The sequence below is a fragment of the Salvelinus sp. IW2-2015 genome, linkage group LG6.2 (genome assembly GCF_002910315.2).
Source record: "Salvelinus sp. IW2-2015 linkage group LG6.2, ASM291031v2, whole genome shotgun sequence".
Classification (NCBI taxonomy): Eukaryota; Metazoa; Chordata; class Actinopteri; order Salmoniformes; family Salmonidae; genus Salvelinus; species Salvelinus sp. IW2-2015.
Genome location: NC_036846.1, coordinates 7128461 through 7151187, shown reverse-complemented (window position 1 = coordinate 7151187; position 22727 = coordinate 7128461). Strand labels below are relative to the sequence as shown.

At 42.3% G+C, this 22727-nt stretch overlaps 1 pseudogene; it reads left to right on the top strand.

Moving 5' to 3' along the window:
• The first annotated feature begins 318 nt into the window (after positions 1-318).
• Positions 319-21720, top strand: LOC111965741 (syntaxin-3-like; annotated as a pseudogene).
• The last annotated feature ends 1007 nt before the right edge of the window (positions 21721-22727 follow it).

The following is a 22727-nucleotide window of genomic DNA, read 5'->3' as shown; positions in this document are numbered from 1 at the left end:
TAATGAATGTTAAATCCCTCTGGATTGGAGAGTAGTCAGAATAGGCTATAAACATCGATCCTGTGTATTTACCAAACAAATACACGCACATACACGTGCGTAAATACGCGGAGAATGGGGCGCATTATCATGCGGATCGGCTGTTTATTCGAGAATAATGTAGGCTACATCATATTCASCCTGTCAACATGAAATCATGAACTTCACAGCGACTGTGCGTCCCCTTTAAATGGCATGGCAGGTCGGCCAACACACACAGGTATCACACTGGCCAGGGCGTGGCCCCGTATACGACAAGGCGTTTACGCATGCGTGAGCGAGAAAGTGCGTTTTAGGGTGATTACTGGGGGCGAGCGAMCGAAAGAGATTATGTGGGCTGTACACAACTGTTGTTTTAATCCGCAGAGCGAAGAGATTTAGCAAAAAAACCACGGGTTTCTCCCCTAGCAGCCATATTGTATGGACATTTGGTGGAAAAAGCAGTAGGAAAAAAACACTTTCAAGAAGAACCTTGCCAAGACTTTGAGATAGTTGATTTTCAACTCACTGGCGGTGGGATTCCGTTCAATAGCCAGCAGTCCAGCTGGTTGACGAATTTCACAGATTGGGGATCGTATTTAAAAAAAAWAATTATAGATTACTATATTTATTTTTAGCTTGTTTTATTAACAGTCGGCAAGATGAAGGACCGATTGGAACAACTCAAAGCTGTAAGTGGGGTGTGGGATATGTTACACAGAGGCACCTTTCACAGAGCTAGACAGATGTTATTACCTCCTGTGCAGCATGCAAATTACAAATGGTCTATGCAAAAAAAATTATAGTGTCTATAATTCGACAACTATGTTTTACCTCATTATTGGTCTTATTTGGTAGTGTACAAACTAATCAACATCCTATCCGAAGGCCTGTGGTCGACTAACGCTATTTGATTACAAAATTAGTCGCCTTAATTTACAAATCAAGAGATTGCCTAAATGAGAGGCGATGCAAAGAGAATAGTTTAAGGTTGTATGAACTGTATCAATTTGGATATGTTTTTGCGGTGTGTCTCTTGGGGACATGTTTGTGTTCTCTGCGGCAGTCAGACAGTGGGGGTTGGMTTTGAGGACAAGGTAACGGGACCACAGGTGTCATACAGTGTGTCACTGTGCGCTCAGGGGATTGGAGAATGTGGGAGAAAGGTGAAACTGCATCCAGCAATTCGGGGCGTTCTTGCATGTGGGCATTCCTGCACCTGCAGGAACCCCTCTTTATACGTCTATTGGCACATTTTTAAGCTATGACTCCAGTACATAGGCAGGGGCACTACAGTACAGTAGGTGGTAATGCACGATAACGTTGGATGCCAACTGCCCATAAACCCCACAGAAGAGGTGAGGGTGACTAGCTATAGGTAGTACACACCAGTAGTGACCTTTGCCCCCGCCTGTCGGCCACTATTTTCCCACAGTTCTGTTAACGATGGTGAGGGCAGGTATTTGGCGGGAGGGAGCGAAGGACATTGCTAGCTTAACCAGCTAGTCCTAAGGAGGACTCCGGTACACAGAAGGCGCAATGCGTGGGTGACACATGTGCTAGCTAGCGAGCACACAGTGTCGCTAGCACATGGTGTCGTTCCCGCCTCTCGCCTGCTGTGTACCGGAGTAGCTAGCATTTTTCTCCAGTACACAGCAGGCGGGAGGCTGGGGAGACCGTGTGATAGCTAGCTAGTTAACACATGGTGTCGCTCCCGCCTGATGTGCTAGGAAGAGGCAAGGGCGAACGGTACAGTGTCCTTAACCCTGCCTGTTAGTCACTGTTTCCCCACAGCACCGCTCGCATCGCAAAATAAATGTAGCAATCTATATTCAATTATTGCACCCATACTGCTCGCGTGCGCCAACGAGTGTCTGCGTTGCCAAGGGCTAACACGGAACCTAAACCAGCTGCACGCGTGCGCCATCGTGCATAATGTATTTTGTTTCCCCACACCAAACGCAATCACGACACAAAGGTTAAAATATCAAAACAAGCTCTGAACCAATTATATTAATTTGGGGACAGGTCGAAAAGCATTGCAGCGCGATCTGCTTCACAAATAGAACTGACTTCTATTTTAGCCCTTGGCAACGCAGATGCTCTCTGGCGTGCGCAAAAGTTTAACAATATATATTTATTAATTTATTTTGCAATGCGAGTGGTGTAGTCAGCCTGTAAAATAGAAGTCAGTTCTATTTCTGATGCAGATCACGCTGCAAGTCCTGCCTCTCCCATCTCATCATTGGTTTATAGAAGCAGGTACCCACGTGCCATCTCCTCATTGGTTATACCCAGGTGGGTGACTGAAAGACGAACGAGGTCAGTGGCGGTAATGCACCTAATTTATGAAAGTTGCCAATCACAATATAAAGTCAAGAGAAGAAAAAGCCTAGGAGGAGAGATGACTAGAAACGATTCGGTTGACCATTTTATGTTTGGATTAATTGTCGGAGTAGAGGACCTTGTGCATTTCAGGTAAAATCACAACTCAATGTTTATATCCCAGGACAAATTAGCTAGCAACAGCAAGCTAGCTAAATAGGACCAATTAGCTAGCAAGTGCAAGCTAGCTAGCTAAATTGCCATAAAGGCTTAATGCTTTTTGACCTGTCCCCAAATTAATGTAATTAGTTCAGAGTTTGTTTTGACATTTTAACCTGCGTGTCGTGATCGCGTTTGGTGTYGGGGGACAAAATGTATGCACTATGGTGCACGCGTGCAGCCGGTTTGGGTTCCGTGTTAGGCAGGCAGGAGCGAGTGATGCCAGCTAGCAAAGAGGACTCGGATACACAGCAGGCAGTGGCGCTCAAACAGGAACCAATGAGATGTTCAAGGGGGGATGTGCTGTCAAGTGACCTAGATGCTTTTAGCAACACAACTATTTACACACTAGCATTGCTGGGAATTAACTTAATAAAAACACAATAGTCCGCTGGAAGCCAGAAGTTAAATCAACTTAATTTCATCTTACTCTGTCGATTGTCTGTAGGCTTGGTCCTTATGCAGGAGGGCTTTGAGGAGAAAACATCTAATGGAATTAAACAGAATTTCCTAGCAACACTATTTACATGCACTAGCACTGCTTTCAATGGTTTTGGGTTGTACAGTGGGAAGCCAGAAGTGAAATACAATTCCATTTCAACTTATTGTGCCAGTGGGCAGGACTGTTGGTTATTATGACAAGGGGAATTTGAGACAACATCTAAAGGATCGTATTATTAACAGACTTTCCAAACGTAGGTCTGCCATAAACCCATTTTCTCTCTGCTTACCTCATTCCAAAATAAAAGTCCTGCACGTGCACCATATGTGGACACAAAAAAAGAGTAACTTTTATTTTGACATGAGGTAAGCAGACAGGAAGTTGGTRWACAACAGACCCATGTTTGGGAAGTKTTTTTAATAATACAATCCTTTAGATATTTTGTCTCAAATTCCCCCTGTTAACTTCTGTTTTCCCACAGACTACCTCAATTAGCCCAACTAACCGGTGCCTGTATATAGCCTCGCTACTGTTATTTTTCACTGTCTTTTTACTGTTTTTATTTCTTTACTTATCTATTGTTTACCTAATACCTATTTTTTTACTTAAAAATCGCACTGTTGGTTAGGGCCTGCAAGTAAGCATTTCACTAAGGTCTACTACACATGTTGTATTTGGCACACATGACAAAAACTTTGATTTGATTGGAGAAATCAACGCGAGTATATGTAAATACACCTTCGTTGCTAAAAGCACCTAGGCAGACACGGTTGTAGGCTATTTAATTCCCACATCTATTTATACATCCGTTTCCTGTAATTAAACTGCAGGTGTAACTGACACCTATACTAATTAACAGTCAGTACCGTAATGCCTATAATGGTGAGATTGTTTCACATGGCTGATCTCTTTCCACTATGTCTTTGGTCTGTACTCTCTTGGAGTGGACCTACTGGCCTAGAACCTGTATTGGGTATTTTAAGACATTATCTCTCTTAATAGCTTAGTTTCTAACACAAAGGAACCAGGATGTTCTGTCCTGTTGAAGAATGTAAGGTTCCCCTTTTGGTGAGGCGCTGCTGATCCATTCCAGCCGCGTCAGGATCTGTTACCATGGTCACCCCTTACTGTTGGCCAAATATTTGCCATGTTTAGTTTACCAATGCCTCAGCGCAGCAATTGACAATCTCGCAGGTACAATGGGTTTCTACTGGGAAGGGAAGTAAAGTCAAAATGGTGTGGCAATTTGTTTAGGGATGTGTTTTTATGGGAAGGCTATTTACATAAAACAAGACTGTGGAGGCAGTAGTAGACCTCTGCATGGTTTTCTATCTCTCTCTGTTGTTTTCCTTAATGTTAACTTGGTGGGGGCTGTATTGTTGTTCATGCTCGGTGCATAATCAGGCCACCTGACTGGTGCAGTAGACAGGAGAACAGACTACAACAGGAAACCGAGGATAATGTCTCTGGAGTCTGGACACCATATTATATTCAGTCTGGTTTCTGTAGTAGCTAGCTAGATCTCTTCGTAGATTGGCTTTTTTTGGACAGCATTCTGTACTGAACTGTAAAGACCAGAGAGGGTTCAGACACGCATCCCTTGGGTACTCGGTGACACTCAAAGTAGTAGGCTGTCTCCCATAGTGTTGGGGAAATCCATTTGAATTCAATCACTTTTTGAAAGCATCCCTTTTAATCTAAACAACTTTCCATACATGTTTGGCCATTGAAGAAGCGGTCAGAAAGTGGACTTTTTGGAACTGAATGACAACATTCAGGAGATAGAGGTGCTCAAAGCTGACCCATTTTGCATACCCCAACATACCATGAGATATCTATGTCTTCATGGAAAAAAACTAGAGTTTTTATTTGATAACGTCTTGATTCTTTTACATTTCTAAAAACGGACTTTTTTAATGTCTTTAACATCAATTATCTAAAAATGGCCCCATCCTTCCTCACGTCAACAGTACAGGCTGATGGGAGAATGTTTTCTTGGCACAAGTTAGCTCCAATAATACCAATTGAGCAACGTTTGATCGCCACACCTTGTAGAATCCATGCCCTGAAGAGTTCAGGCTGTTCTGGAGACAAAGGTATTAGATGGGTGTACCTAATAAACAGGCCACTGAGTGTATGTTGTAGCTTAGACCCTACTTTACATCATCTGAGGTTTTTGTGTTGTGCTGCCATTGGTTGAGACACATGCTCTTGAATACAGGGTGGGTGTCATTTCAATCATATAAATATACACTGAACAAAAATATAAACGCAACATGCAATAATTTCTTAGATTTGACTGAGTTACAGCTCATATAAGGAAATCAGTCAATTGAAATATTCATTAGGCTCTAATCTATGGATTTCATGTGACTGGGAATACAGATATGCATCAGTTGGTCACAGGTACCTTTTTTTATTTTTATTTAAGGGTGTGGATCAGAACCAGTCAGTATCTGGTGTGACCACCATTTGCCTCATGCAGCGATGTCATTCACATAGTTGACCAGGCTGATGATTGTGGAATGTTGTTCCACTCCTCTTCAATGGCTGTGCGAAGTTGCTGGATATTGGGGGGGAACTGGAACACGCTGTCGTACAAGTCAATCCGGAGCACCCCAAACATCCTCAATGGGTGATATGTCTGAGTATGCAAGCCATGGAACAACTGGGACATTTGTAAGCTTCCTTGTGACATGGGGCCGTGCATGATCATGCTGAAACATGAGGTGATGGTGGCGGATGAATGGCACGACAATGGCCCTCAGGATCTTGCCACGGGATCTCTGTGCATTCAAATCGCCATCGATAAAATGCAATTGTCTTTGTTGTACGTAGCTTAGGCATGCACATACCATAACCCCACTGCCACCACGGGGCACTCTCTTCACAACGTTGACATCAGCCAATCGCTCGCCCACACAACGCCGCACACGCTGTCCTACATCTGCCCGGTACAGTTGAAACCAGGATTCATCTGTGAAGGGCACACTTCTCCAGTGTGCCAGTGGCCATTGAAGGTGAGCATTTGGCCATTGAAGTCAGTTACAATGCCAAACTGCAGTCAAGTCAACACCCTGAGGACGGTGAGCACGCAGATGATATTCCCTGAGACGTTTCTGACAGTGCCGAAATTTTGGGGTTGTGCAAACCCACAGTTTCATCAGCTGTCTGGGTGGCTGGTCTCAGACCATCCTGCAGGTGAAGACTGATTTGGAGGACCTTGGCTAGCGTGGTTACACATGGTCTGGGGTTGTGAAGCCAGTTGGACGTACTGCCAAATTCTCTAAAACAATGTTGGACGCAGCTTATGGTAGAGAAATTAACATTAAATTCCCTTGTAACAGGTCTAGTGGACATTCTTGCAGTCAGCATGCCAATTGCATGCTCCCTCAACTTGAGACATCTGTGGCATTGTGTTGTYACACAACTTCACATTTTAGTGGCCTTTTAAAGTCCCCAGCACAAGGTGCACCTGTGTAATAATCATGCAGTTTAATCAGCTTCTTGATATGCCACATCTGTCAAGATAATCCATCCACCTGACAAAGGAGAAATGCTCACTAACAGGGATGGAAACAAATGTGTGCACAATTTGAGAACATTTTGTGCATATGGAACATTTCTGGGATATTTTATTTCAGCTCAGGAAACATAGGACAAACTTTTACATGTTGCATTTTTATATTTTTGTTCAGTTTAATTCATAGAATTAGCCTATCCCTTCAGACCACTGCAATTTTGAATTGAAATACCATAAATATGGCCGCCGGTTCAACCACCTTTTCAAATGTAAACTTAAATGGTTGTCTAACCGTTTATCTCTATGATTTCAATAGGTTTCCTATGGAGGATTGACAGTATAATTTAAAACAACAGATATTCCCATTCAAGTCAACATTGTTCTGAAATGTGGACCTCCAACTATCTTTGTGATACCATTTGAAAGTTGAAACGTCAATTTTAATAGATTTATCTGCCAAAACATGACACCCACCCTTAGACGTTATATTAGATGGAAACCATGTGTTTGATGTATTTGATAACATTCCACCTATTACTCTCCAGCCATTACCACGAGCCCATCCTCCCCAATTAAGGTACCACCAACCTCCTGTGGTATACCGGGGTATTTTGAAAATACTGACGGGAGGTGTTTGTGGGTAAGTTATACGCCACTGCTTATAACTAACTGCAAGTTAAGTATAACTATGAAATCTAAGATGTGTCAAATAAATGATATCCAGCTCAGGGCTTCAGCTATGCAATTGTTTTGCTAACTTGCTATCTAAGAGACTAGATGTCAAGATCAAGGTTACAGCAGAGACATTGAATTGCCTCCTGGATCAACATCCCTGTTGCCTAAATTATTTTGTACATATAACATAAAAGATGTGTGTGTGTGTGTGTATATATTTTAGTAGCGCCCCTTGTGTGGTACAGTAACTGTATAAAAATCTGGCTCCCACAGTTTGGATATCGCCCAACCCTACCCACCATGTCTGTATTAAAGAKCATGTTGTCTCAGCTGATGGCAGGCACAACGCACACCTCGACATGATGTAAAATAAGGTCTAAGCTATGAAAATGATATCAACATTACGCGTTTTTAAATAATTTACATTTAAGATTTTTAAAAAAAAAGACAGAATATATTATACATTTTTTATTCCTGAAATTATAAAATTGTTTGATAACCCTGTTTCTAAGCTTTTAAATTATATCTCAACCGTTTATCTTTTCCAATGATAAAGACATGGATGTCTCGTGGTGAGGTATGAAAACTGAGCACCTTTTAACTCTTGAATATTAAAGTTTTATTTACAGATTTACTGCAAGATATGAATTGCTATGCCACAATGTTTGTTCTTAAAATGATGTGTTTTATTCAAACTGAAACATMAAGTAAATAGCCCAGATTATCATTTTATTTTCTTCAGGTTTTTGCTCTCAAAATCATAGTAAAAAAAAAAAAATAACATCCTATTTTGTTGCTTAAACCACATCAGGAGACGACTTTTGATGTCTGGGAAAAATCTGAGATATTTTGTGCACACCTAGCATGAGGCTTCTCTTTAGCTGTGTTTTTGTATCGTACATGTGATGGTAGAGTTTGCAAAACAAATACTCACTGGATTGATGAATAATTGTGATATCATTCTGCCAGGTAAACAGGCTACTTTGTCGTTAACATGCTGGTTTTTGGGAGCGCCTTTCCATCTACCAGAAGAATAAGCATCATCGCTAACGGCCACACAAAGTGCTAGACGTGCGCACCACACACACATACAGATGGGTATTCTCATTGCCTCCACAGAAAGTTGCCGGAAATATGATAAACATGGGCAAATTCGTTGGTTCGTACAGTGCCATGCAAAAGTATTCATACCCTTGGCGTTATCCTATTTTGTTGCATTACAACCTGTAATTTTAAATTGATTTTTATTTGGATTTCATGTAATGGACTAAGACAAAATGGTCCAAATTGGTGAAGTGAAATTWAAAAAATMGTATGTTTAAAATAATAATAATTTAAATGGAAAAGTGTTGCGTGCATGTGTACTCACCCCCTTTGCTATGAAACCCCTAAATAAGATCTGGTGCAACCAATTACCTTCAGAAGTCACATAATAGGTAAAGTCCACCTGTGTGTAATCTAAGTGTCACAAGATCTGTCACATGATCTCAGTGTATATATACACATGTTCTGAAAGGCCCCAGAGTCTGCAACACCACTAGGCAAGGGGCACCATGAAGACCATGGAGCTCTCCAAACAGGTCAGGTACAAAGTTGTGAAGTACAGATCAGGGTTGGGTTATAAAAAAAAGATCAACTTTGAACATCCCACGGAGCAGCATTAAATCCATTATTAAAAAATGGAAAGAATATGGCACCACAACAAACCTGCCAAGAGAGGGCCGCCCACCAAAACTCACGGACCAGGCAAGGAGGGCATTAATCAGAGAGGCAACAAAGAGACTAAAGATAACCCTGAAGAAGCTGCAAAACTCCACAGCGGAGATTGGAGTATCTGTCCATTGCACCACTAAGCCGTACACTCCACAGAGCTGGGCTTTACAGAAGAGTGGCCAGAAAAAAAGTAATTGCTTAAAGAAAAAATAAGGAAACATGTTTACCAAAAGGCATGTGGGAGACTCCCCAAACATATGGAAGAAGGTACTCTGGTCAGATGAGACTAAAATTGAGCTTTTCGGCCATCAAGGAAAACGCTATGTCTGGCACAAACCCAACACCTCTCATCACCCCAGAACACCATCCCTATAATGAAACATGGTGGAGGCAGCTACATGCTGTGGGGATTTTTTCATCGGCAGGGACTGGAAAACTGGTCAGAATTGAAGGAATGATGGATGGCGCTAAATACAGGGATATTCTTGAGGGAAACCGGTTTGTCTTCCAGAGATTTGAGACTGGGACGGAGGTTCACCTTCCAGCATGACAATGACCCTAAGCATACTGCTAAAGCAACACTCGAGTGGTTTTAGGGGAAACATTTAAATGTCTTGAAATGGCCTAGTCAAAGCCCAGACCMCAATCCAATTGAGAATCTGTGGTGTGACTTAAATATTGCTATACACCAGCGGAACCCATCCAACTTGAAGGAGCTGGAGCAAAAATTCCAGTGGCTAGATGTGCCAAGCTTATAGAGGCATACCCCAAGAGACTTGCAGCTGAAATTCCTGCAAAAGGTGTCTCCACAAAGTATTGACTTTGGTGGGCTGAATAGTTATGCACGCTCAAGTTTTCAGTTTTTTATCGTATTTCTTGTTTGTTGCAAAATGTTTTATTGTGAATCTTCAAAGTGGTAGGCATGTTGTGTAAATCAAATGATACAAACCCCCCCAAAAATCTATTTTCATTCCATGTTGTAAGGCAACAAAATAGGAAAAATGCCAAGGGGGTGAATACTTTCGCAAGCCACTGTACTAATATGGAAATTTCAACGTTCAAATGGTATCACAAAGATAGTTGGAGGTCCACGTTTCAGAACAGTGTTGACTTGAATGGGAATATCTGTTTTAAATTATACTGTCAATCCTCCATAGGAAACCTATTGACATCATAGAACTATAGGGTTAGATAACCCTATATCCTCTGCAGCAGAGGTAACTCTGGGTCGTCCTTTCCTGTGGGGGTCCTCATGACAGCCAATTTCATCATAGCACTTGATGGTTTTTGCGACTGCACTTGAAACTTTCACAGTTCTCGAAATTTACCGCATTGACTGACCATGTCTTAAAGTAGTGGACTATAATTTCTCTTTGCTTATTTGAGCTGTTCTTGTCATAATATGGACTTGGTCTTTTACCGAATAGGGCTGTCTTCTGTATAGCACCCCTACCTTGTCACAACACAACTGATTGGCTCAAACGCATTAAGGAAAGAAATTCCACAAATTAACTTTTATCAAGGCACACCTGTTAATTGAAATGCATTCCAGGTGACTACCTCATGAAGCTGGTTGAGAGAATGCCAAGCGTGAGCAAAGCTGTCAAGGCAAAGGGTGGCTACTTTGAAGATTCTCAAATATGAAATATATTTTGAATTGTTTAACAGTATTTTTTTGGTTACTACACTACAAGTGTTATTTCATAGTTTTGATGTCTTCACTATTATTCTACAATGTAGAAAATAGTAAAAATAAAGAAAAACCCTTGAATGAGTAGGTGTGTCCAAACTTTTGACTGGTATTGTATGTATCGAGTTGCATATTCCGAATCCTCTCAAGGGCACGTGGAGTCATAAATCACAAGATGAGTTAGCTACATTTGTGAGCCTGGTTGAGAAGGTCCTATAACCGACAGATGACTAAAGAGAGAGATTGAGACACCCTTGTAACCGAGTGGTCTCCGTGTTATATTGACACACTAAATCACAACCCCCTCTCTTTCACATTTTATTCCCCCTCCCTCGTTTTTGTTGAATGAGAGACTGAGTGAGTACACAGGAAGGAAAAAAGCGCATAGTCTCACTGCCGCAGCATTACCACTGTATGTGTGTCTGTGTCTAACTAGGCATGTGAGTGTCCATAAGTATGTCTTTACATGTATAGAGCTTTTGCTAGTGTAAATCATGAGTGAATCTTTATACCCCCCTTTGTCTCATGATAAAAAATATCCTGGTGAATTTAATTCCCCACCAAAAATCCTTATCGTGGAAGTGCTCTCCTTTCCAGTTTTATGATTTTAAAAAGTACTGTATTTGGTGTGTCCAACCTGTATGCAGTGTGACTGACAGGGGAATCAGCTGACTCCGAGACCTTGAGCTCAGCTGATGCATTTGTGGAATGAGTGAGCAAAGGGGAGGGACTGGGAATGAGGAGAAAAACAAGAGGTGGCACATCTTTGTCTTGACTTTGATCTTGCTTTTTGACAAGGAACGTAAAGCACTCAGACTTTGGACTCTCGTCATACAGCAGCACTCGAAGACAAACACTGACGTTCACTTTGACAGTTTAGCTGTTAGCTGAGGGGGAAAAAGACTGAATTCTGCAGAGGAGTAGACTGAATTCTGCAATGGCAAAGTTGACTCTTTTTAAAGGTAAAGAGGAGACTTGAGTCAAATTTCAAATAAAATGTAAAACAGAGCTTCCAGGCTACAGGTAGCTAATCATGTCAAAATGAAAAGGCTAATAGCACCAGAGGCTAAACATGCTGGTGTTATAGCCCTAGTGGCTAACAGCGGCTGAAAGCATGGTGGCTAAAGAGCAAATGCCTAAAAAGCATGTTGGATTAAAGGCAAAGGCCTATAGAGCAAAAGCTAATAGCAAGTGATGCTTCCTGAATCACAAGACTATATAGTCATTCTGAATTGCATGTAAATGTATCATAACAGATGTTGGTTGACATGAAACGGATAACCCTTTAAATTGAACAATGAGAACACTGAGTGGACTTCAGACTAATGCTACTTAGTAATAATGTCCGGTACAGAGTAGTGTTGCACGGTGTACTGGTACCACGGTACCAAAACGTCTCATACGATACTACCAACATCAGTTTAAAAATATATATATAATTTAGCCGTGATGGCGAGCGGGGATGCAGACCCTGACCCTGATGAGTTTTCTGTTCTGTTAAATTTGTACATTTGTTACATTGGAGCAGCGAGCAATGTTGATACATTTCATGGCCTGTTGTAATCGAGAGCACAGAATGGCGCAGGCATGCTCACAACAGTACCCGCAAAACACCAGTCTCAATGTCAACAGTGACGAGGCAACTCCGGGATGCTGGCCTTCTAGGCAGAGTTCCTCTGTTCAGTGTCTGTGTTCTTTTGCCGATCTTAATCTCTTATTTTTATTGGCCAGTTTGAGATATGGATTTTTCTTTGCAACTCTGCCTAGAAGGCCAGCATCCCGGAGTCACCTGTTGACGTTGAGGCTGGTGTTTTGCGGGTACTATTTAATGAAGCTGCCAGTTGAGGACTTGTGAGCCGTCTGTTTCTCAAACTAGACACGAATGTACTTGTTCTCTTGCTCAGTTGTGCACCAGGGCCTCCCACTCCTCTTTCTATTCTGGTTAGAGACAGTTTGCGCTGTTCTGTGAAGGGAGTAGTACACAGCGTTGTACGAGATCTTCAGTTTCTTGGCAATTTCTTGCATGGAATAGCCTTCATTTCTCAGAACAAGGTTAGACTGACGAGTTTCAGAAGAAAGTGCTTTTTTTCAGGCCATTTTGAGCCTGTAATCAAACCCACAAATGCTGATGCTCCAGTTACTCAACTAGTCTAAAGAAAGCCAGTTTTATTGCTTCTTTAATCAGAAAAACAGTTTTCAGCTGTGCTAACATAATTGCAAAAGGGTTTTCTATTGATCAATTAGCCTTTTTTTAAATGATCAACTTGGATTAGTAACACAACGTGCAATTGGAACACAGGAGTGATGGTTGCTGATAATGGGCCTCTGTACGCCTTTGTAGATATTCTATAAAAAATCTGCCGTTTCCAGCTACAATAGTAATTTACAACATTAACAATGTCTACACTGTATTTCTGATCAAATTGATGTTATTTTAATTGACAAGTGTTTTTCTTTCAAAAACAAAGACATTTCTAAGTGACCCCAAACTTTTGAGTATGTATGTATTAAGTGTATGTGTGTGTATGTACATACTCTGCATGTAGAAAACACCTTCCTAATATTGAATTGCACTCCCTTTTGCCCTCAGAACAGCCTCAATTTGTTGGGGCATGGACTCTACAAGGTGTCGAAAGCGTTCCACAGGGACGCTGGCCCGTGTTGACTCCAATGCTTCCCACTTTTGTGTCAAGTTGACTGGATGACCCTTTGGGTGGTGGGCCATTCTTGATAGACACAAGGAATTGTTGAGCGTTCAAAAAAACAGCAGTGTTGCAGTTCTTGACACACTCAAACCAGTACTCCTGGCACCTACTACCATACCCTGTTCAAAGGCACTTAAAATATTCCCCCCCCCCCCTTTCAGGTCAGCTGACGATACAGACATGGTGTGTTGTCTGTTTTACTTGTTTGTCTGATGTTTATTCATGCAGGAGAGTCAGCTAAAAACTGGTTCTGTTTCCTCCTCACCCTCCTCGCCTTCTCAGTGTCGGTATCACCAAGTCTTGTGGTATCTGTACTTAGGCTGCTGTACGTTCTCTATTTACAGTTATGACGTCAGTGTGCATATGCGGTTGATCCACTGTGTTTGAATACAATACGTAATCTACTCATGCTGCCTTCTGCTTTTCCTCATAGACATGCGACAATGACGATGAGGAAGTGGAAATTGCTATTGACAATGCAGCTTTTATGGATGAGTTCTTCTCTCAGGTGAGTGTGTTTTGCAACGGGGTGTCTGTGTGTGTGTGTGTGTGTGTGTAACTATTTCTTTTCACTCTGTTTCAGATTGAGGACATCAGGAACAGTATTGATAAGATTGATGAGAAAGTCTCTGAAGTCAAGAAGCTCTACTCAGTCATACTGTCTGCCCCCACATCAGACCAGAGTAAAACATACTGCATCTGCTACTCTCTATGCCCCCCCCCCCCCCCATATTTTCTACCCGTTGCCTGTTACTGTCAGTGTGTCTGTTTTCATTTGTGTTTTTTTTCCTCCAGAAACGCAGGATGACTTGGAGGCTGTCACCAACGACATCAAGAAGATGGCTAACAATGGCCCGCAACAAACTCAAAAGTGAGTCCCTCACACATGATACGGCACAAACAGACTAAATGCTGATTGGTTAATTCGGGTATGGGCGAATACTGATTGGTGAATCATGTTGATTGGGTCTCAGCCATCGAGAGGAATCTGGAGTCTGAGGAAGAGGAGAGGATTTCAGCCGACATGCGGATACGCAAATCACAGGTCAGCTTCCGAAAGTTCTCCCCTAACCCTTTACGTAACCCTGTGTCTAACCGTCAATGTTACCATAGAAATTAAGAACTATTGGATTGTTATAGCTTGTGGCCCTGTCTGTTTCATGTCCTCCCAGCATGCAGTGCTGTCCAGGAAGTTTGTAGACGTGATGACCAAGTACAACGAGGCCCAGCTGGACTTCAGGGAGAGGAGTAAAGGACGCATCCAGAGACAGCTAGAGATCAGTGAGTTACCCGCAGTCTTACACACTGTTTTATATACACACAAGTGGACCATAACCTCATGTATGTACTAAAATGATCCTCTGTTTCTCAGCTGGCAAAGCTACGACAGACGAGGAGCTTGAAGAGATGTTAGAGGGTGGAAACTCGGCCGTTTTCACTTCAGGGGTAAGAAATTGTGTGTGTGTGTGTGTGTGTGTGTGCATGTACTAAGGGTCTCCTCTCTTTAGATCATGGACTCTGGGATCTCGAAGCAGGCTCTCAGTGAGATCGAGGCGCGACACAAAGACATTGTGCGTCTGGAGAGCAGCATCAAAGAGCTACATGACATGTTCGTGGACATCGCCATGCTAGTGGAGAGCCAGGTACACTCCTCTGTCTCAGCCATCTATTCAGTCATCCATCCATCATTATTTCAGATCTCTACCCTACATTTTAACCCTACTGTGTCTAACGTTGTTTCTCTCCTGTTCGCTCCCTCTTTCTCTGTCTGCCTGTCTGTCAACCGTGCTGTTTTTCCCTTCTCTTTCCCAGTAACCTCTCCCTTTCTCCTGGTCGTTCTCTGTTCCTTCCCCCGCTTCTTCTGCTGTGCTTTCCTTTCCCCATGTTTTGGGACAGAGTTCCCCTTGTTTCTGTGTCCATCTCTCTCCCTCCCATAACTCATTCATCTTCAGTACGAGTCTCCATTCTTAGTAAGAGTCACATTTGACGTAGCCACATTGGAATCGACACAACCCCCCATACTGTATAGTCACCACAGCTACATATAATCTATGTAACCACATGTATCTTGTTGGTTATCCTATGCTGTCTGAGGGGAAGTCGTGTGCAAGGTAAGCATATTACCACTTCCTAACATATTCCTCTTTGTGACGTCGTTTTTTTGTGTCTGATACGCTCTGTTACCATGGGGAATCGAATAGATACTCCTGCTTTCTTATTGTTTTTTCTGTCTGTATACTCATTGTGTGTGTTTGTTTGTTTCAGGGTGACATTGTAAACAATATAGAAGCTCAAGTGTGTAAAGCGCAGGACCACATAGCAGTGGCTAAGACTGAGACCAAAAAAGCCATCAGGTACCAGAGCAAAGCACGCAAGGTACTGCACCTCATCCAACACTGTCTACCAACACCCTGATATTAATCATCAAGTAAACCCATCTACTAACTACCTTAACCTAAATCTACCGAGGTAACTGTCCCTGTTTCTAGGAAGCTTCTGTACAGTATGCAGCAATTTCTGAAGCACATCAACATTTTCACACCCCTTCACATTAATAAACCACGTGCACTCTAAGGACCGTATACACTCCCCTCACACACTGTTGATCACGCACACACCACCGTAAAACAATCTACTTTTGTCGTCTTTTCTGCTTTTCTCTGCACCCGTCTCTGTCACTTCCTCTGCATATCTCTTTCCTGCAATGTCCTGCCCTCTGCCAGGGTGGAATGATTGAAAGGATTGAGAGCAACATGGACCAATCGGTGGGCTTCGTGGAGCGGGCGGTAGCTGACACTAAGAAAGCCGCCAAGTTTCAGCAGGAGGCCCGTCGTGTGAGTGGCTATAGAAAGGCCCAAGTCCCACCCCCTGGCCTCTCCTCCTGCTCTGTTGACCAGCCTTTATTGGGCTGGCACCCAACGATCCCCATCCCAAACCTTGAACCCTCCTCCTCCAGATCTGGACCAATACCCCTCAACAGAGGAGATACACACACACACCTCTTTCTCCTTCTCTCTCTTCATTTTCCGCTTCCTTTCTAGCTTTCTTTAGCTAGTTAAGTCAGTTAAGAACAAATTCTTATTTACAATGACGGCCTACCCCGGCCAAACCCTAATGATGCTGGGCCAATTGTGCGCTGACCTATGGGACTCCCAATCACGGCCGGTTGTATGATACAGCCTGGAATCGAGCCATGGTCTGTAGTGACGCCTCCAGCACTGAGATGCAGTGCCTCAAACTGCTGCGCCACTCGGGAGTCCTTGATTTGGTGGTTGACTGTAGATTTGCATGTTTTAGAGTGATTTATGGTCACTTTATGTAACATTTTGCTCTGAGTCATGCATGCATGTATGTTTTAGGATGTTTAAAGATGTTTGTTGTTGCTTTGTCCTTTAAATTGTTAAGGTTGTTGCCCACAAATGGTCTTCATAGCAGACACTTAATTGTTCCCCACAGAAAAAGGTGATCATATTGGCGATTCTGATTATCGTGCTCGCCATAGTGGCTCTGATTATTGGGTTGTCGGTGGGATTGAAGGAGAAATGAGACGTGTGCGATTTAAGAGTTGTGTAAAGGGTGAGTAAAGTTGGAGGAACTCTGGAGTGTTACAGTGGGTGTAGTGGGATCTGGAACTTTGGCCACGTTTTACATTTTCCTTGCCCTCGGCTGTGTGTGTGTGTGTGTGTGTGTGTGTTAAGGTGGTAAAATGTGTATGTGTTCATGCTCCTTGGTCTGTTTATGGGGTGCGTTTGGACTATCTCTGGGTACTGCATGTCTTATCAGGAGTTCCTGCTAAGCATACCACAAGTGCACTTGTTGCCTATGGTAAGGGCTGGGTCCATAGAAATTGCATTATTTAGCTCTATGGCCTGGTCACTGATTGGCACTGTGTGTGTCCGTCTTGATGGTGTCTTTGGGCTGTGTGGGATTGTATATGTGGGTTTCAGTTTCTCATTGGGGTCTTAAGGCTGTGTAGTGTGTCCTGTTTGACTATAAATGTGATGATGATTCACTGTGTTATGATGGGCGGGATCTTCATTTGCTGTCAATCACTGACTCGTATCGGACAATAAAAGCTCAATAAGAGCCTCCATTGGTCAGAATGACCTGATGATGGCTGACAGTGCATGATATTCCCGCCCATCACGTTAAGAGCTTCATTTCCCTCGGTACCTCTGTCTAACACCATCTCATTTGTTACCGTAAATACTGATGTATTTGTTCTCCCCTTTCTCCCCCTCTGTAGAAGACAATCATTATAGCAGTGGTCTGTGCTGTGCTCACTGTCCTCATCCTCGCCATCATCCTATCACAGACAGTAGGGTAATAGAGGGACCACGCCCCTAACCTCGCCCTCTTCATTCATCTTCATCACTCAACCTTGCCCTCCTCCAGCTGTGAAGGCAAAGAGGGGGATGAAGACTCAACCTATCCCTCCCCTTGCCCTTGGACACTCCCCCTCTCTTACTGTAACTATAGAAAAAGGCCCAGCCAGTGGGACTTCCTAGTTGGAGTAGGCTGGTGTCCCCCTTGGGGTGGCTGAGAGGATGAGCACCAGGTGGGAGAGAAACAAGGGGACCAAAGCTGAGACTGGTTATTAGCCCCTGATAAAGCTAAACAAAAAAAGGGAATCTGAAGAAGTGGAAATCTTCACCCTCACACACAACTAAATGGACACCATGCAACATTTCATTGAAATTCTCTGAACTGCTTTCTATTTTTCCAATAATGTCAATAATTTAATTGATCTTGATCCACACTTAAGGGAACCCGATGCTCCTTTCCCCATTACAAAAACCTCCATCCACTTAATGTACCCCCGCCACCACCCTTGCCTTGTTGTCTTGCCATTATGAACCTCCAAGCTGAAAAGTATCCTCCTCCAGCCCACAGAGGAATGGTACATTGTTTAACTCCCCTATGATTCTTGTATTGAGGGACACGAGTGGATTTCACTTCAGTCTATGTGAAAGCAATGACTCTGTGCATGTTTGACGCCACTTGAATAATATATTTTTTTAAATCCTAAAGCACACCTTACCTCTGAGCGTTTGGGAGATATCTTCGTCTAACATCTGATTTGCTTCCTTTACAATCTGTCCAATCAAATTAATTTCATGCACCCCACACCTCAGATGCGGTAGCCAATGACGAGGCTCTAAATGGGACATTGAGGGTCTGGAAATTTCAAGCTGAACATTTTAAGATCGTTTTTTAAATGAATTTTTAAATGTAATCTTCACTGTAGTATTATGATGGATTCCAGAGATTTTAATGAAGGAATAAAATATTTAGTTTTTTAATGGTTTGGTTGAGACTGCTTTGTTTTCCTATGTTTTGTGATTCATGCTGCTCAAATCTGCACTGTGCAATACTGAGTTAGCAGACATGGCTTGTGTGAGTGAATCTTGTTTGACTGTAAGTGCATGTGTTTTTCTGAAGAAATGTGTATTTATGGTGATAGGTAATTATCAATCTGCTGTATTGTAATACAGCAAGTGGCGAATGACATCTCTTACGGCAATGGCTGCACCTAGAGCAGGGATCATCAACTAGAATTAGCTGTGGGCTGTTTTTCTTGAGCGGATGGTCAGGGAGCAGTAACATAATTATTAATAATTTGTAGACTGCAAATTGAATGTAAGAAGCCCAAACAGGTTTTTTTTCTCTAAACATGGGGGGCCAAATAAAATCACCCGCAGGCCAAATTTGGCCAGGGGGCTGCTAGTTGGGGAACCCTTACCTAGTCTGGGTTAAAGGTACTGTGAAGTCAAGAGCAGGTATGTGTGTCTCTCTCTCTCTCTCTCTCTCTCCCTCTCTCTCAAAAACAGGCCATACTGACCCAGACACACACCCTCCCCCCTGCTCTCCCATGTTAACATGGTCCTTTGTATGGCATCCTCCTATGGGATGGCTGGAAAATTGGTTACTATCTCCTTCCATTGGAGTTTTGATGAGATGTTTACAGCCCTATCTACCTTGTTTTGCAATGTCTATTACTGATGATAAAATGTCACATTTTCAAAATGATACACTACCGGTCAAAAGTTTTAGAACACCTACTCATTCAAGGGTTTTACTTTATTTGTACTATTTAATACATTTGTAGAATAATAGTGAAGACCTGCATTAACCAAAGAAGTGTTAAACAAATCAAAATATTTTATATTTGAGAATCTAATAGCCACCCTTTGCCTTGATGACAGCTTTGCACACTCTTGAACTTCTCTCAACCAGCTTCACCTGGAATGCTTTTCCAGCAGTCTTGAAGGAGTTCCCACATATGCTGAGCACTTGTTTGCTGCTTTTCCTTCACTCTGTGGTCAGACTCATCCCAAACCATCTCAATTGGGTTGAGGTCGGGTGATTGTGGAGGTCTGGTCATCTGATACAGGACRCCATCACTCTCCTTCTTGGTAAAATATCCCTTACGCAGCCTGGAGGTGTGTTGGGTCATTGTCCTGTTGAAAAACAAATTATAGTCCCACTAAGCCCAAACCAGATGGGATGGCGTATTGCTGCAGAATGCTGTGGTAGCCATGCTGGTTAAGTGTCCCTTAAATTCTAAATAAATTGCAGACCGTGTCACCAGCAAAGCACCACCACACCATAACACCTCCTCCATGCTTAACGGTGGGAAATACACATGCGGAGATCATCCGTTCACCCACACCGTGTCTCACAAAGACACGGCGGTTGGAACCCAAAAATCTCCAATTTGGACTCCAGACAATAGGACAAATTTCCACAAGTCTAATGTCCGTTGCTCGTGTTTCTTGGCCCAAGCAAGTCTCTTCTTATTAGTATCCTTTAGTAGTGGTTTCTTTGCAGCAATTTGACCATGAAGGCCTGATTCACAGTCTCCTCTGAACAGTTGATGTTGAGATGTGTCTGTTACTTGAACTCTGTGAAGCATTTATTTGGGCTGCAATTTCTGAGGCTGGTAACTCTAATGAACTTATCCTCTGCAGCAGAGGTAACTCTGGGTCTTCCATTCCTGTGGCGGTCCTCATGAGAGCCAGTTTCATCTGTGCTTGATGGTTTTTGCGACCGCACTTGAAGAAACTTTAAAAGTTGTTAATGTTCTGCATTGACTGACATTCATGTGTTAGTAATGATGGACTGTCGTTTCTCTTTGCTTATTTGAGCTGTTCTTGCCATAATATGGTATTTTACCAAATATGGCTACCTTCTGTATACCCACCTACCTTGTCACAACACAACTGATTGGCTCAAATGCATTAAGGAAAGAAATTCCACAAATTAATTTTTAAGAAAGCACACCTGTTAATTGAAATGCATTCCAGGTGACTACCTCATGAAGCTGGCTGAGAGAATGCCAAGTGTGCAAAGCTGTCAAGGCAAAGTGTGGCTATTTGAAGAATATAAAATATATTTGTTTAACACTTTTTTTGGTTGCTACATGATTCCATATGTGTTATTTCACAGTTTTCATGTCTTCACTATTATTCTACAATGTAGAAAATAGTCAAAATAAAGAAAAACCCTTGAATGAGTAGGTGTTCTCAAACTTTTGACCGGTAGTGTATACTGTAGGTTGTATTTAACGAATCAGTTAAATACTTTAAAGTTTCTTGATTAACTCCAATAGGGACAAGCAATACATTCTGTTATATTTTAASTGTGATGGGTTCCTATCCTCTTTTTTTCATTTCTCACTTCTTTTGCTCTGTTGTTTTTTTGAATCTGCAGAAGAAGATGATGATCACATTGTGCTGTGCCATTATCGGGATCGTTGGGTTTTCCTATTTGTATAGTTTCTTCTCATAGAGGTTTACAACAGGTAAAGGACACACACACACGGTTATCCATCTAGCACCATTTAGATTACAGTCCACATGACTATCAATAGAAAACTGTCTGTTTCCTCTTTTTTTTTCATTATATTTTTCCTTTCCCTTGCTTTCAGATGAACAGAAGAATGGCCTGTTTCCCCCATAGAACCTTTTTGACTGGTGTCCGTTTCTTCCTTATTACTCGAATCGAAAAATAAATGTAAAAATAACCTTTACTTACCTCAGCCTCCCATGCTCCCTGACCTGGTTCTCTCTGTCCTCTTGCTGTAGGAAAATGTCTTATTGTTTTTTAAATGTGTATTTATTTAGCTCAGGTCAGTGTGATATTCCATCCTAGGACTCAAATTAAAATCCCGTAGACCTATGAACTGAGATTGGCGCCCCTGGCGATGACAGGACGTTGTAGGAGTATCATCTGTATGCAAAATACGTTGGGGGTATATTTGGTTAAAGGTATCAATGATGCAATTAAAGGTATCAATGAAATATGTGCATAATAAAATATAGATTATATTATATTTTAGCACAAAATTCCAAGTTATAAATACAGTTATAGCCGTGATTCATGGTAAAAATCCTTAATTMCCCCAGGCATGTCTTTTATTGAATGTGTATTTGTTTCGTAAGGTTGTATGTATGTTGTCAGTCATACAACATTGTTTCACGGTATGCTGTGTCATGTATTGTGCTGAATTGTTAGTGATGGTATTTTCGGTGATGAGCGGTTTGTCATTCAGTGTGGTTGTGGGTCAGCCTAGTAAAACCTGTTACGTAATAAAATATTGTGTGTGCATAGTATTAGTGCGCCTCTTATCTTTGTCTTTGATTCTCTCTTTGTACTCATCTGAAATAATATGGATTTTTTTCCGTTGGCAGGTGCTATTCAGACGAGTTGAATGGACGAGTTGAATGGGACAACTATTGTCCCCTTGTCCTTTAATCAATCGGTCTTTACTGGGAGTCTTCAGTCTCAATATAGTCAGAGTCCGATATGATTGGTTTATGTACGTAAATTGTTCCTCATACTGGTCTGATGATAGGCTCTCTTGTTGACCCAATTTGGACACTCCAGCGAATAGATGTTTTGCATACGTCAGTGGTCTCTACAGCCATAGGTTTACACACCACGTGGGCTCCGCCTGCTTCACGGAATGACATAACTTTTGCCCAATCACAACATTCGTATGTTGATTTATCAATTTACTATTGGAGGTCAGTGTAAATTGGAGGCGGATCGTTCTCGTTCGGGAAGGGGTGTGCGTGTGAGGGGATTCGATTAATCTGTCCCGGGCGTCCGGGTAGACGTGTTTTGCATGGACGAACGTTGATTCCATTCGTTTTGGAACCTTGCTGCTCCCGGGCGTGAGCCAGGAGCCCCGTTCAAAACCGGCTCAAAACAAACGTCACGTAATTAGCACATGGAGTAATGAGTAGGATTGATTTAGATAAAAACGCTTTATCTGCTTTCCCAAACAACATTCTAACATATTTAATGGAAAGGAGATGTGGTATGTTTCTGAACGAAGRACAATGCTGCCTGGTTGACAACATGACCGAGCGGCGTAGATTACTGTTCGATTTGAGAGTGCGCTCCTCCCTC